Source organism: Schistocerca americana, chromosome 3 (genome assembly GCF_021461395.2).
Source record: "Schistocerca americana isolate TAMUIC-IGC-003095 chromosome 3, iqSchAmer2.1, whole genome shotgun sequence".
Taxonomy (NCBI): Eukaryota; Metazoa; Arthropoda; class Insecta; order Orthoptera; family Acrididae; genus Schistocerca; species Schistocerca americana.
In genome coordinates, this window is record NC_060121.1 from 590,315,418 (window position 1) to 590,325,417 (window position 10,000).

The following is a 10,000-nucleotide window of genomic DNA, read 5'->3' on the forward strand; positions in this document are numbered from 1 at the left end:
CAAATCCAACTACGAGCTTTTTAACCGCAACAACTTTAATATACGCTATTGGAGCTGGAATTACCGCGGCTGCTGGCACCAGACTTGCCCTCCAATAGATACTCGTTAAAGGATTTAAAGTGTACTCATTCCGATTACGGGGCCTCGGATGAGTCCCGTATCGTTATTTTTCGTCACTACCTCCCCGTGCCGGGAGTGGGTAATTTGCGCGCCTGCTGCCTTCCTTGGATGTGGTAGCCGTTTCTCAGGCTCCCTCTCCGGAATCGAACCCTGATTCCCCGTTACCCGTTACAACCATGGTAGGCGCAGAACCTACCATCGACAGTTGATAAGGCAGACATTTGAAAGATGCGTCGCCGGTACGAGGACCGTGCGATCAGCCCAAAGTTATTCAGAGTCACCAAGGCAAACGGACCGGACGAGCCGACCGATTGGTTTTGATCTAATAAAAGCGTCCCTTCCATCTCTGGTCGGGACTCTGTTTTTTTTTTTTTTTTTTTTTTTTTTTTTTTTTTTTTTTTTAAAAAAAAAAATAATTCTTTATTCTTCAATATATATGATACATATCAACCCACCACCTTATATAATTAGTGGGTCCTAGTTTATACAATTCTGATGTTACTACTACAGCTTACTCTATGTTAGTTTTCCTTATTCTCACTATGGGCACTTCAATTATCAATTGTACTTTTTCTATGCTATTTCATTCTTCTTATGCTAATGTACATCTACCTGCAGCGTTACAGGTGTGCCAGCGTTGTATAAACCTACTTGGTGGCCCTGTTCACCGAGCTAATCCCGGTGAACGTGCCCCTGGCACCAGGCTGGCCGGTGTTGTTGTTCGCTGCAGTACTATACTATTTTTGTTATCCTAGCTTATCCTACATTTAACCTAACTTAGCCTAGAGTCAAAATTGGTGAGTGTCTAGATCGGTGGTTGGACGCACCCTCCCCCTAATCCTAGACGTGGCGGATTCCAGCCGTGAGGCGGCTGGCCAATCCACGCCGCGGCGGAAACAGGACAGGTGCGCAGGGTCAAGTTCGGTATATGATATCTAATCGTTGTTCCTTAGATATTCCTTAATTACTTTAAGTGATATCTCATTCGCCAGTTTATTTAGAGTTGGGAAATGGTCCTCGTGCCTGAGCAGGTGATACGTGTCAAAATTGGGTAGCTATTGACGTAATTGCACTGCTACGTCGTCGAAGAGGTGGCACTCATACACCACGTGTTCTGGGGTGCCCGGTGTGGCCCCACAGTCACACGCTGGTGTAGCCCGTTTCCCGAACCGGCATAAATATGCCGGGTAGGGTCCATGACCTGTGAGGAAGTGCAGCAGTCCTCGTGATGGTGTGAAATGTTTTAATTGTAATCTTTCCCTAATGCTGGGCAGCAGTTCATATGTTCTGCGACCGGTTTCTTCATTGTCCCATTGTTGTTGCCAAAGCTCTTCCCCCCTGCGTTTAATTTCCAGTTTATTGCCCACATGTATCCCCATTAGATCGACTATTTTCTCCCTGTTTCCCTTCTTCACCCAGTACCATGTCGCTTGTTCTCTAATTTTAATGTCGAGCGGACAAAGCCCCATTAATACCGTTAGTGCTGCGCCCGGTGTTGTTCTATATGCCCCTACCGATCTAAGAAGCATGTTTCGCTGCACTCTTCTCACAGCCATGGCAGGCATAACCCTCGTGAGCCTGTGGGCCCAGACTCCTGACCCATATCCTACGATAGATGTCAATATACTATTGTGATACAGTTTGATCAATTCTGGTGGCAGATGGAATCGCTTGTGGCCAATTGATATTAGGTTGTTTAGTGTTTCTAATGATTTATGTGCGACAGTGTCAATATGTGATGCATAAGTCCACCTCTCATCGACGATTACTCCCAAGTATCGCGCTTCATGGCGTCGGAGAACTGGCAAGCCATCTATTCTCACTGTTGGGTTTCTAACTAGTTGTCCCTTCAAGAGTAGGTAAGTGGACTTTGTTGGTGAGATCTTCATTTTGGTCGTATGGCACCATGTACTCAAGATGGAGATAGCCCTTTCAATTTTCGGCTCTAGGTCTTCGCGGCTACGGCCGCCAACCAGCAGGAGGAGGTCGTCCGCGTAGGCTATGCCCTCTAGCACATCGTCACTGTTCTGTAGATTGTCCAAGAGGGGTTCCATATTAATGTCCCAAAAGAGTGGCCCCAGGACCGATCCCTGTGGACACCCCTTGGTAATCTTCTTACTTATTCTTCCGCTAGGGGACGATAGCCAGACCTCCCTATTCTCACAATAGCTCCTCAGACAACCATATAGCGACCTCGGGCACTCCTTCTCACGCAGGCGAGAGAAGAGGGAGGGCCACCACAGGTTGTCAAAGGCGCCACTGATATCTACCATGATGCCGACCACGTATTTGTGCGGGGTAGCGGCACAGACCTCGGCAGCCAGGGCGATGGCGTCAGACGCCGATCTCCCAGCTCTGAAGCCGAATTGTCTGTCGCTCATCCCGCACAAAACTCTGTGTGCTGCCAGTCTGTCTGCCAGCAGCCTCTCAAAAAGTTTCCCCAGTGTGTCTAATAAGCAAATAGGTCTATAAGACTTTGCTTCTTGTGGATCTTTATCCGGGCTTTTCTTAATTATCACCACTGTTGCTCTTTTCCAGATTTGGGGGTATTTCCCGAGCCTCAAGCACTCGTTATATAACTTTGTGAGAGGAGCTACCAGCTGGGGGGCCAGGAATTGCACCACCTCCGCGGTGATGCCGTCCGGGCCAGGAGCCTTGCCTCTTTTGAGGGCATTTATCTGAGCGGCTACTTCTTCTTCAGAGAAGGGATATACTACATTGTTGTTCTGATATTCTTCTAGGTCTTGTCTCCGAATTTGTTGCTGTGCCTCGGAGTCATCGTTTTCGTCATCGTCAGGCAGCAGGACGCGGAGCAGGACCTCAGCAGTTTCCTGCCAGGTCTCTGTCATCCTGCCCTGATCCCTGACGGTAGACAGCACCATGGGTGATCTGATCTTTTCCCGTACTAACTGGTACGGTACGCCCCATGGGTCCATAGCTAGCTGTGTTCTTACATATTTCTCCCAGCTCTGTAGCCTAACTGCCTTAAGCTCCTGTTGAAAGCGTTCCTTCTCTTCTCTGTATCTTTGCAACCAGCGTTGCTTCTCCTCCCAGACGACACTCCGCTGGTAGTACCTCCTAGCCCTCCGTACAGACTGGCGCATCTGTCCGAGTTCGGTAGACCATGGCGACGGGGGGGCCGCTACGGCTCTCCTCCTGGTTGGTACGGCAGCTTTTACCGCTCTGACAACCGCTTGCACCAATTCCTCAGCATATCCTTCGACATTTTCGTCACCATCCGGCAATATCGGTATTTCACACTCCCGTGACAGGCGGTCCCAGTCAGCCTTGTTGTAATTCAGCTGTGTCTCCCACCCCATGTCCCAGCGGCACTCTTCGTTCCCTAATGAAAACGTAATGAGGTTGTGGTCACTGGTTGTCACCTGATCCCAGACCATCCAATTGGTTAATGTGGTGGCGAGATTGGGCGTGACCAATGTGACGTCAATGTTTGTGCCCTCGCCCCCACCTCCTACATAGGTGGGTGGATTACCTCGCTTGTTGGCGACAAGCAATTGTAACGCCATGATGGTCTCCTCAGCCTTTTCCCCTCTATCATCTCGCGTGCCGCTGAACCACAGGGGGGATTTGGCATTTATATCTGCAGTGATGACACATCGACGTCCCCGCAACGCCGTGGCTATTTGCATAAGTTTGTCTAGGAATTCGTCTATTCCTCGTCCGTACTGGAAGTACATGTTAATGATGCACAGTACCCCAGCTGGTGTTTGTAGTTCCACGACGTTGCAGTGATCGTCACAGAACTGTGTTAGGACTGTGGCTTTTATTGCTCTATTTATTATCATGATAGCTGCTTTGGGTTCCGCTTCACTGTGAACGACTTGCCAGTTAGCTGCTGCAAAAGGGATTCGCCCAGCCAGGGAGTATGGTTCCTGTAGACAGAGCACATCCAGACTCCTCTCCTCCACGACCTTACGGAGTTCCTGCATGACTAATCTGCTATTATGAGAGTTAATCTGTCCTACGTTTAAATGGGTCACGTGCGTAATATGTTCTGATGTGTGAATCCGGCCAGTTCTTGCTCCAGTCGTGAGCTAGTCTTCCATTTGTGATGACAGATTGACTATAAATTTCATTAAGATCAAACTTCTCGTTTCTTCTGTCGAAAACCTTTTTGACCAGGTCACGCAGGGCTCCGAAGTCCTTGGGAAGGTTCATTGTCTTCAGCTGTATTCTATCAACAGCCTCCATTACCGGGAAGGTGACGTCTCTGCCATATTCATGCCCGACACGTACCACATGCCTCAGTGCTGTGGTGAGGACCGCCGGCTCCTCCAGTCGCGCAAGTTGTAATGCATGTTCTAGGTTGGGGTATACCCTATGGGGATCTACGCCCGAACCTTTTTGTGTGAGAGGGTTTGTATCAGATGTTGTACTGTTTATTGTATTATCTTGTACTTTTTGTTTATCCATAGATACTATTTGTTTTGCCACAGGTCGCCCTTGCGGTCGTTCTAGTTCTTCAAGCGACCTTAGTCCCCGGTTTCGGGGGAAGGGAGCACTGGTCTGCCCACATGGGTCCGTTTGTACACCAGCATCTTTTGTCTCTACCTGTCTGGTCTGGGTTTTTGTCGCTCCTTGTAGGAACTCCCTAAATCTGCTGGCCCTAAGTGCATCCCTAACCCTTTTACTCGGGGACTTTCTTTTAGGCTTCCTGTTGACTGATATGGACTCAGCCATAATCAGTCCTCGAGATAAGCCGTTGCTCTAAAGCCCTGTATGTGGGGCAATTTCTTCCTGTGGCATTACAATTTCTTTTCCCTCTTCTTGCGCAGGGGATACATATCCCTGTTTTGCCACAAGTTTTCCTGGTGTGATCTTCAGCGCCGCACCTGGAGCAAGCCGGCTTTCGCTCACAGTGTTTGTGTATATGGTCGAGGTCCCCGCAATTGTGACAGCGGGGAACTACGAGGTAGTCCCTTACGTTTATGGAGTGGAACCCCATATATATTCTGCCCATAGTGGTGAGCTTACGCCACATACTTCCGGAAACTTCTGCTACATGATGTACTGTATCGCGCTCTCTGGGTCCAGTTTTGAACCGCAATTTGAATTCTTTTTTAAAGTTGTCTGTACTCATTTCCTCAAAATTTTGTTGACATATTGTTTCATAAATCTCATTTTCATTCATGGTGGTGGGCACGTCATACAAGATCACCAAGGGATTCCGCTTTTTGGGCGGTTCACACTTAACGACCTTTTTAAGTTTGTCATGGTTAAGTATCTTATCCCGGTCTTCTTCGGTGGCAACATCTACAATTACGACATTTTTGGTTGCCTTCACCTTATTTATTTTAATTTTGTCTGCTGCCGGGTTTACAGTAGTTGTAAATAGTTGTTGCACTTTTTTAATGTCCTGGCCTGGAAGGGGTCTTAAGAAGACCGCCGTGTCGGGCCTTTTGGACACCTTTTCGATGGTCTCTTTTGTTGTCTGTATTTTAGTGGCCGCTTGTGCGACCACTCCTGCCCACGTTTTGGTGGGCTGTTTGCGCAGTCGTTCATTCTCTTTCTCTAACTCCTCTAGCCGCCCCTCGAGCTTCGCACTGGCGATAGCCCAGGCGGCGAGTTCCTTCTTGATAGAGAGAACTGCTGTATTGCTTATCTTGCCGTTCTTTATACTAGAATCTAGCAGTTGGTTGATTCTAGTATGCCATTCAGTGACGTTTTCTGCGTTCTGCCCCAGGCCCTCTTCAGGGGTGGGAACAGTATGTGTCGAACACCTCGAGAGAACACTCGAATCACTCGTCTCTTAGTCAGCCATGATTCATTTGACGAGTGAAAAGGTTGGGAGCCCGTCTCTTGCCCCGGACCGGCTCCTCTGGCATGGGGGGGGACTCTTGCAGCTCGCCCACCGACCTCGCCCCTAGGTCAAGGGCACTCCAGAGCTGCAGGGTTCAGCGCGCCGTTGCCAGCGCACTGGTCCCCGTCGAAGGCCCCGTCGTCGACGATTTCACTCGACGCTCCTCGGCAAGTGCACCCCGCACTCCGGAGAGGCGGATGCACCCCTCGCCCTTCGCCGCCTACTAGCCCGAGTTTCCACCTGAAGGCCAAGGACCCACTCCTACTCAGGTGGTGGGTCGGTCCCCCAGTCGTTCAGCGGTCTGGGCCCATCTAACCTGGCCCAGGCGATGTCACCATCTCCTGGGTTTGGCAGAACACGCCCCGGTTACCCAGGGGCGCGGCGAAGCACCCTTGCCGACTCGCGCCGCGATCCCACGCCGACAAACGAGGTCGCCGGCATGCAGAGCACCTGCTGGTCTGTGCCCTGCGAACAGAAAGGGACTGGTGTTCGGTCCCTCGACACAGCTCCCCCTGTGCCACGCACCCTTCGCTTTCGCATCGGGTTGGGTCGCAGCTCTCCCTTTTGACGCAAGGCAGAATGCCGAGCTTGACGTCTGGCACCACGGGAAGGCGGAAAGAGCTACTTGGGAAGGAGAGGCTGTGAGAGACGCTTCACTTCCCCGAGTGAGGACTGCCGCGGCACGCCCGACTGGAAAGCGATACGCCCCAGTGCGAGCCTCCGTGCCTTACGGCGCGCCGGCAACGGGCGGGCCCGCGCCGGAACGCGCCGTCAAGCGACTGACCTCACGCCAGACTCTGTTTGCATGTATTAGCTCTAGAATTACCACAGTTATCCAAGTAACGTGGGTACGATCTAAGGAACCATAACTGATTTAATGAGCCATTCGCGGTTTCACCTTAATGCGGCTTGTACTGAGACATGCATGGCTTAATCTTTGAGACAAGCATATGACTACTGGCAGGATCAACCAGGGAGCTGCGTCAACTAGAGCTGAGCAGCCGGCCGCCCGGGAGTGTGTCCCGGGGGCCCGCGCGAACACGCAAGCGTCCGCTCAATTATTCTGCAAACAGGAGGAGGCTGAGCTCCCCTGCACCATACACCTCGAAACCCTCTCAGGTCCCGGCGGCGCGCAGCGCCGTCCTAAGTACTTGGTCGGGTTCGAGAGAGGCGCAATCGCCCGGAGTTTGGCGAGTAGACGCTTTAGGTGCGACCACCCGTGCTCCCAACTGAGCTTGCCGCTGCCGACAGAGGCCCGGGAGCGTGCTGTCGTGGCATTGCCGGCGGGAGACAACACGCGCCACCTACGGTGACCGGCAGCTCCAACGCCAGCGCCACAGAAGGACAAAAGCCCCACTTGGGTGCCGAAGCGAACTCTCCCAGCACAGCGCACGCGCCAACACGTCCGCACAGCTGCGATACAAACCACCTGCGAGAACCGCAGAGGCGACCGAGCAGCAGACGGCGTCGCGGCGCCGAGCGCCGGGCGGCGGCGCATCCTCAGCGCACACAGTCCTCAATCGGACCAGCACACTGCAGATGTCCACCGCGCTTCGCACCGGGCCCGCGAGGACCTACTTTGGCCGCACGGCGCCGCGTGCAGGGTGCGCCGGCGCGCAGCTGCGCCGCCTGCCGCCTCCGTCGGCCGGCGCGCCTGCCACTGGCCGCCCCCACCAGCCGGCTGTAGCGCGTGCGCCCACGCACCGCGCGGCCAGCACGCCGGGAGGCCCCCCCTCACCGGCCGGGGACGGTCCCACCCAGCCACCGCCGCGTATCGCTTCACACCCAGATGCCATTCACGTTCGTGGGCATGGTGGGTATCGCTGGAACAACCGGTTGGTAGCTCAACCGATCGTCGCCATCACTGATTCACCTCTAGCGAGAACAACCGCACCACAACGGTTTACCAGTTGTTCATTTGCGTAACGTCACCAGCAAACGTAGGCGTCCATCGCCATTTGCAAATTCAACGATTGTTGCATGCCTGTGTCAGGTGTCACGACACACTATGTCTGCCCACATACACGCAACAACATGTGCACGCTTCGCGAACACGTGGAAGGTGGCCCCCGTACGTATGCGATGTCCATTGCGCGAACGACTGTCAACCGGCCTCTGTCGCATGTCGCAGATGTGGAACGCAGTGCACCATGCTATCACGGTGTGTGAGAAGAGACGACTACGTCTGACAACACGCGCCACTACATCAACAGACGGCTCATGCTGATCGCCATCCAGGGCATACCACACTGCAATCCAGCTCTTATAGGGAGACGACACGTAGCTGAGTGCACAACATTTGGACCGCATGGTTCGCCGTTGTTGGCGCAGTCGTTGTACGGTCACATGTACCACGATGTATCATTCAGTACATGAGGACCAATGTGCAGTACAGTGTGTGATTTGGACGTACAACATCAGCGGACAGTTGACACAGGCCGTACCACAGCGTAGGCTACGTGCTTCGCCATGCGAATGCCAATGAACAACTGCAAATGCCAATGAACAACTGCAAAGGGCATTGAGCATGTACGTCCTGCTGCCATCCACATTACAGTGTATAGCTGCAAGGTGTTTAACATGAAGCGATACACTGGGGACCGGGCAGTGCGAGTAGCAAACTATATTGCGGGGGTTGCAGTTAGGCAACACTACACTAATTTAACGCGTCGTATGACAATTACAGAGCAGGTTAAGGCCCAACGTGTGTTGGGTTAAGGCCCAACGTGTGTTGGGTTAAGGCCCAACGTGTGTTGGGTTAAGGCCCAATGTGTGTTGGGTTAAGGCCCAACGTGTGTTGGGTTAAGGCCCAACGTGTGTTGGGTTAAGGCCCAACGTGTGTTGGGTTAAGGCCCAACGTGTGTTGGGTTAAGGCCCAACGTGTGTTGGGTTAAGGCCCAACGTGTGTTGGGTTAAGGCCCAACGTGTGTTGGGTTAAGGCCCAACGTGTGTTGGGTTACAGCGCAATATGGGTTACGTTAAGGGGCAATATAGGTTAGGTTAAGGTACGATATAGGTTAGGTTAAGGTACGATATAGGTTAGGTTAAGGTACGATATAGGTTAGGTTAAGGTACGATATAGGTTAGGTTAAGGTACGATATAGGTTAGGTTAAGGTACGATATAGGTTAGGTTAAGGTACGATATAGGTTAGGTTAAGGTACGATATAGGTTAGGTTAAGGTACGATATAGGTTAGGTTAAGGTACGATATAGGTTAGGTTAAGGCGCAACGTGGGTTAGGTTACGGCGCAACATAGGTTAGGTTACGGCGCAACATAGGTTAGGTTACGGCGCAACATAGGTTAGGTTACGGCGCCACATAGGTTAGGTTAAGGCGCAACATAGGTTAGGTTAAGGCGCAACATAGGTTAGGTTAAGGCGCAACATAGGTTAGGTTAAGGCGCAACATAGGTTAGGTTAAGGCGCAACATAGGTTAGGTTAAGGCGCAACATAGGTTAGGTTAAGGCGCAACATAGGTTAGGTTAAGGCGCAACATAGGTTAGGTTAAGGCGCAACATAGGTTAGGTTAAGGCGCAACATAGGTTAGGTTAAGGCGCAACATAGGTTAGGTTAAGGCGCAACATAGGTTAGGTTAAGGCGCAACATAGGTTAGGTTAAGGCGCAACATAGGTTAGGTTAAGGCGCAACATAGGTTAGGTTAAGGCGCAACATAGGTTAGGTTAAGGCGCAACATAGGTTAGGTTAAGGCGCAACATAGGTTAGGTTAAGGCGCAACATAGGTTAGGTTAAGGCGCAACATAGGTTAGGTTAAGGCGCAACATAGGTTAGGTTAAGGCGCAACATAGGTTAGGTTAAGGCGCAACATAGGTTAGGTTAAGGCGCAACATAGGTTAGGTTAAGGCGCAACATAGGTTAGGTTAAGGCGCAACATAGGTTAGGTTAAGGCGCAATATAGGTTAGGTTAAGGTACCGTATAGGTTAGGTTAAGGTACAGTATAGTTTAGGTTAAGGTACACATTGTTGTAAGGAAAGGTGTAATGGGGGGGGGGGGGGCGGCCGGTCGGTTTGTTGATTGTGATTATAGTAAGTGGATGCC